Raw genomic sequence first — 7,116 nt, forward strand, 5'->3', positions numbered from 1 at the left:
ATTAGAGCATTCTGCTACATGTTTTCTCTTCAAAGTTTCACATTAAACACAATTCGCAGCACGGAAATAACTGACATTAACTCCAAACCAAGGTAATAATATTTTTAATTATCATTGGTCATGTAAAATTTGGATTTCCTGCTCACTAGAAAAACAAAGTCTACTTGAAAATTGCGCCCTACAACAGCTTCGGTTGGCTTCTCAATCAAGCAGTGTTCCTTCCCTACCACGTATTGTCATATTATCATAGAGCAGAGACCCCTGGTACCATTTAGTATTTGGTTTAACTCAGGTAAATTATTGGTTATGCCATTAGTGGGAAGTTTGAATTGATGCATCAAAAACCATTAATGCCTTGGCTAGGAGTTACTCTCAATAATTTGCATCATAAACATTGTATTCTACGTGAAATTATGATGAGAAAATATAGATTATAATGCTTTTTGCATTTTAGCTAGTGGTCCATTTCCAATTATCTGCCACATATTCATGTTAGCGACAGCAGAGATATTCTGTCTCACCTATCTCATGTTGATCTCATCTTTGTGTTCCATTTTCTTTCATCAACTTTTTGAATCATGGTAATTGCAAAATGAATAATCTAATTATTATCAGTGGATAACTCATGATTACCAGCACATAGCTTGTGACTGAAGTTCTGTACCTATCCCTTAATACCAAAATTATTATTCTTTTAGGTAAAATGACTTTTTAACTCTTTCAGTCACCGTATACTGAATGATAGATAGTCTCTTTCTCAGAGTGTAATGGGAAATCGAACAAAGAAATCGAAATTGGATCTCAAACTACCCCGATTAGTTGCAAATGCCAACTTTCATCACTAAAAACAGTTTTTGAGCCAAAATTAAATCGTTAGAGTTACATAACATAAGTTTAAATTAACTGTTGCAGCTTATCCATGACTCTGTGGTTTCAATTAGGTATTTTGATTCATCGACAATGGTGCAATCAGAAATTTTCCGGTGTTTGGCAAGGTCGAATGATGAATTCATTTTTTAATCAATAAAGCATTATTTTCGAATTTCTCACCTAAAAATAATACATACCTATCAATACTATTCTGATAGAAAGTAAGGATAAAATGTTTCTTATAATTACATGGCATAATGCTGAGTGTAGTATTAGCATGATGTTGATGTAAGAACTTGGAAAGTGCTCACTTAAAATTTCATCTATGCGAACTTTCCCTCACATTCTTTTTCCATGCAGGAAAGTCAATCCACGATTTTTCTGTAGCCATTGTAACTTTCTTTTGTGTCAATGTCAGTGTTGATAGTGATTTTCTTTTACCCTCTTTTAAGTAAAAAGGTCCGTCAATTTTATTCCAATTAAAAATTGATAATCGATCATTCACGCCACGCCACTGGATGAGGGACTTCTCGTGCTCCTATGTCCATTCGATCCATTTGCACTGTCAGAGTGACAAGTTTGTTTGACTCCTCTCTAACTCTTAAAGTCATGGAAAGATTCAAGGCTGTACTTATCATCGCTCTTTTAACCTTAAGGCTTCCTTGCTAATATTATCCTAAGAGGGTCTTCAAGTATTAAGATAGACCATAAATCGTCTTTTTCCAGATGAAAAAAGAGAACAGAATTTCAGTGCTGCAAAAATTCCACTCACATATTGTATTTTAACAGGCAACTGTCGCAAGACTAAAAAGATTCCTGGTTTTTTTCCTGATTACATGCATAAATCAGGAACAATTTTGTTCGATAATTGCACCACTGTATCTTACAATAAATTGATTTTTTTAAGTTAATTTTGCAACCTCTGAATGGAATTACATTCCTTCGTCTGGGGAGTGACGAAATGTGACTCATAAAGTTTTTAAAGCCGCACCAGGTCTAACATGCCCGGATCCGTACTCAGCCGGTCAACATCAACCTACGTCTAAGAATTATTTGTAAGCTTTCAAAGCTTGAAAACCACTCATCACTCAAAACGCCTTCAATTTAATGCGCGCACTACCCGCTATACTGATGAGTCTTATCAGTCGTCGTTAGATGTACTACTGGCGTGCTTTTTTTTACGACAATCGATGTAGCATGTTTTTTTCTTACTCGTTTTTACAAGTACTCGTTTTTACTCGTTTCTCGTACTCTCAAAGACTTCCTATTTTCTCATACTAAGGAACAGTATGGGTCTGTCGGCGCACGATGGATCGAGTTCATGAGAGAGGTTGGACACGAAATTGTTGACTAAAACTGCAATTTTTAATGTTTATTTCGTTAAATTTTAAATTTCAAGGAGTGCTCGTCGCAGAAAATTTTACGAGGAAACTAACAGAACCACTTTAGAACCTCAACGTTGTGTAAAAATGGAGTTATTAGCGTTTAAACTTTCCAAATCTTATCCGACTTCTCCTATTAACTCGATCCACTGTGCGGCGGAAATGAAACTCTTCCCAGTTTTATTTCTGAGCCTACGTGGACTAATAAATAGTTCACCTGTCCTCTCTTCCAGACGCAGAAAAAGGCTGATTCACTGATTCAGCGCAATTTGTGGGAGGATTTAAAGCAAAGCATTTGCAGTATTTTTGATCTCTAAAACTATTTATGTGATTGATTGGAAGAGACGACAAAATGACAAAACATGCCTCGTTTACTGATTACAGAATTATGTTAGTTTCATGGGAATTCAAAATATCGCGTGAAACCAGCGTGAAACGCATGACGGGATGCCGTTTTAGAAACCTTCTGAATCACCTTAATCACGAAAAATACGTCGTCCTAGCAGGCAGTCATTTCAAAGTCACTAAAAATATGACAAGAAACGTACAAATGGATGGCCGCAATAATTGGACGTATTTCTACCAAACAGACCTATGTGCAGGTGAGAAATATGGGGTGTGCTCTAGAAAGCTGGATAAGAAGCAATGTAAAAGTGGGCGTGATTCCTTTTGAAGAATTGGGAAAGCGGGATTTTACATTCTTTCAAACAGACCTATGTGCAAACTGAATGCAGGATTCTCTTCCGCCCGGGCCTAACAAATCAAGTACTGGGTACTACTCATTTAAGTTTACGGTTCTGCTGGAGCAAGGAAGCGTTCAATTATCGCGTAATGCATCTGAAGAGGGAGGAGAGTCGGGATTCTCCCATCCAGAAAACAGAAATTGTGCATTGAGAGTTGGGGGGGGGGGGGGGCTGAAAAATAGAAATAGAGCATTACTTTATAATTAAATGATTCCTCTTTTTCACTTCGATTTGTCTCTAGTAAAGCAATAAAACACATTTTTAAATGTTCACTTTTTCACTTCGATACCTCCAGCTCCAGTACAGATGGTTGTAAGCGGGGGGGGGGGGGGGGGACTCAGATTTTTTGAATGATTATCTTTTTAAGCGTAAGGTGTTCATGTACTACTTTGAGCTTGAATAGAGTCAATTATAAAACCGTGCTAAAGAACAAATGATCAGTATATTAATCACAAATAATATTTTCGATTTGTTTCACTTAATAATCATTGTAAAGCAGTCATTAGCCGCGGGCATAGCAAGAGAGCGTTGTGGACAGGGCTCATGAGTTAAAGCCGATCAAGAAGAGCCCGGCACTGCCGCAAGGGCGGCTTCGTCGCCGCTGACGTCACTGACGCTTTATATTTCCCATGCATTCATACGCAAGGAGAACTAACGAGCACACCCCATATTTCTCACCTGCACATAGGTCTGTTTGGTAGAAATACGTCCAATTGTAACCCTGGGAATCTTCAGAATCATGTAAATGACAGCGTCCTATAGCATTATGTGGTTTAAAAGTCACAAGGAATATCGAGCGAAGCACACAACCGGATTGCCGTTTTTGCACCCCTAGGAATCTTCAAAATCACGTATACTTCATCGATTTAGCATAGAGTTGTTTGAAAGTCATCACGCGAAAAAATATCACGCGAAGCGCACAACTGCGTGGCCGTTTTCGCGCCACCGGAAATCTGTTGAATCACATCTAATACAACGTTTTAGCATTGAGTTGTTTGAAAGTCACAAGAAATATCATGCGAAGCGCACAACCGGATTGCCGTTTTCGCACCTCGAGGAATCTTCGAAATCACGTAAAATACATTGTTTTCGCATTGAGTCGCTTGAAAGTCACAAAACATATCTCGCGAAGCGCACAACTGCATGGCCACTTTTGTACACGTAGGAATCTTCAAAATCACGTAAATTACAGCGTGCTAGAATTGAGTAGTTTGAACGTCACAGGAAATATCGCGCGAAGCGCACAACTGCATGGCCTTTTTCGTACACGTAGAAATCTTCAAAATCACGTAAATTACAGCGTCCTAGAATTGAGTAGGTAGTTTGAACGTCACAAGAAATATCGCGCGAAGCGCACAACTGCATGGCCTTTTTCGTACACGTAGGAATCTTCAAAATCACGTAAATTACAGCGTCCTAGAATTGAGTAGGTAGTTTGAACGTCACAAGAAATATCGCGCGAAGCGCACAACTGCATGGCCTTTTTCGTACACGTAGAAATCTTCAAAATCACGTAAATTACAGCGTCCTAGAATTGAGTAGGTAGTTTGAACGTCACAAGAAATATCGCGCGAAGCGCACAACTGCATGGCCTTTTTCGTACACGTAGGAATCTTCAAAATCACGTAAATTACAGCGTCCTAGCATTGAGTAATTTGAAAGTCACAAGAAATAGGCGCAAAGCGCACAACTGCATGGCCGTTTTCGCACCACCAGACATCTGTTGAATTGAAAGCGTTTTGTCGAATACCTATGCAAAGTGTAAAACATTCTCACTCATTGTTAGATTGAAATTCTGACTCTCCTAGTGATCTTACGTGCAACTTCTTGGAAGTTCATGTTGAGCCATAGGGGACTTGATTCAAAATTTGCGATTTTTTTTAAATGCGATCAAAATAAATTTGGCAACATGAAATTGTCCGTGAGCGTTTTTTGTCGCAGCTTGACTGCCTGTAGTGCACTGGAAGAGATAAAGAGCCCCAGAGAGTTCTATTGATCGAATTCCTGTAAATAGTGTGTACCAATTCAAGATTGGGGCGCCTTCAGTTCGAGTGATACTTCCAGCTTTGCCGGAAAGTTAGTTTAGTTGCGTGACCTAACTTAACCCAACCCGACTCAGTTGCAATCAGTTCCCGAGTTTTTTGACCCATCATAATCATGAAACTATGACATATTTGATTAGGTATTGCAAAGGCAAAATTTGTTCCTATGTTCCGCAATTGCTTTTTTATGTAATCTTTACAGAGAAACTCATCAAATTGTTTTCCATGAAGTTCTTTTATTTGTCGATGCTGTCACATTTTAGTTTTGGTAAATAAATGCTATCTCGGCTACTGTTCGATCGATGTTTTTGAAACTTGGTTGTAGGGGGTATTTTTTGATGGGGAACAGGACTTTTTAGTCAAGTTTTCAAAATTCCAAAATCCAAGATGGCGAACGTGGCCTACAGTGCTATATTGACTTTCCCAAGGTATATATACCCCAACATTGTATTCTCTCTTGTCCGTAAATGCATATGGCAGTCTTGTTAACATACAGCTGAAGGAAAGATACAATTTTACATTTTAAATAAAGTTTGAGTGCAATCGACGAAGAGAAAGAGAACGTTTTTGCTAATCGGGCACATATGTATTGCCGCACCAAAGGAAAACGCCTCAACGCCGCACCAAAGGAAAACGCCTCATGAACTTTCGGTCGCCAAATTTCTCTTGAAAAAATATTTATTCATGAGAAAAGTAACGACTCGATCTCTTTCCGTGAAATTTTCTTTTCAATACATAAAGTTGCGTTTAGAATTCCTTGAAAATTCCAACGAGAAAAGATATTTGTTGTGTAATTTCAAATCTGAGAGAGAAATAGACGTTGTTGTGTAATCCATAGCATAATCTTCCTATAATCTCGAAATATTATCGCAGTTAAGATTGATCCAATTTGATAAACGAGAGATAAGTAACTTGATTATAAAAAGGTCTCCAGCTTCCACTCTGAGTCTAAATGTGATTCAAATGTTGTGTGGACTTGTGTAAGTGAAGTGTTTGCCGAGGTTTTGTCATTGTAGATTTAATACAGTTTTTTAGTCGTCAAGTAAGCAATATTGAGAGAATTCTATTTTCTCGGAGATAGATAAATTCTCTTTTGGTTCAAAGAAGACTTTTGTAAGACAGTTTGGAATTTCTGAAACTCATAGGAGTCATCAAGAGCTGTTTGTTTGATATTTCGCATCGGCAACTATTATGTCTTCGTCCGATGCGTTGCCAAGGAATCCACCATCGGGCTTAGGAATATCGCACGTGAATATATTATACAAAACGGGGCTGATTACGTACGTAGGGAATGCCTGTAGCAGTAGAGTGGAAAGTGGAATAGGAGCTATTAAATCTAACCCTAAATTCCCTGTTGTGTGAATACCTACAGCTTCAGGAGTCAAAAATGATTGTCTGGCAACAGAATCCGGATCTTACAGAGAAGACCCGATTGCCAAACCTTATCGAAAGCTTGAGCGACATCTAGGAAGGCAACCGAGCAGACCTCTTCACGTTCGAGGGTCCCCTCTAGAAGCGCCACCAGTCTGTGGATTTGTTCTATGGTCGAATGTTTGGAGCGAAATTCAAATTGATGACTTGGAATAACATCCCTCTCATCTAGTGATGGGAGTAACCTCTCATGATAACACCGCTCGAAGAGCGAGGATTTTTTTTTTTTTTTTTTTTTTTTTTTTTTTTTTTTTTTTTTTTTTTTGTAGTTCTTCCGGGAGAAAAAGTGGCGAATCTTCTCGAAGATATGACAATTTAAGCGACTTGTTCCACCGGTTGTGGTAAACCAAAATCGGGGATTTCGATTTCCATCCGTTTCGCACTACCACCCCACATGGGGTGGGTTTCGGCCGGATGGTCATCTAGTCGCTTAAAGTATCATATGTTGGTTTGGCTCTAGTTTAGAAAAGGGCTCTGATCAAGAGCTGGCTAGGGAGATCGGGGACCGAGGTCGAGCCGACCAACTAAACCAAACTCACGGCTGCATATCTGCCCGGATGACACCGGAATCATCCCTGCTAGGGGACATTTCTCCGGCTGCAACACACGTGGGTGTTGGGGTGGTGTTGGGACTTCGAATTTGATTGT

The sequence above is a fragment of the Bemisia tabaci genome, chromosome 6 (genome assembly GCF_918797505.1).
Source record: "Bemisia tabaci chromosome 6, PGI_BMITA_v3".
NCBI classification, from domain to species: domain Eukaryota; kingdom Metazoa; phylum Arthropoda; class Insecta; order Hemiptera; family Aleyrodidae; genus Bemisia; species Bemisia tabaci.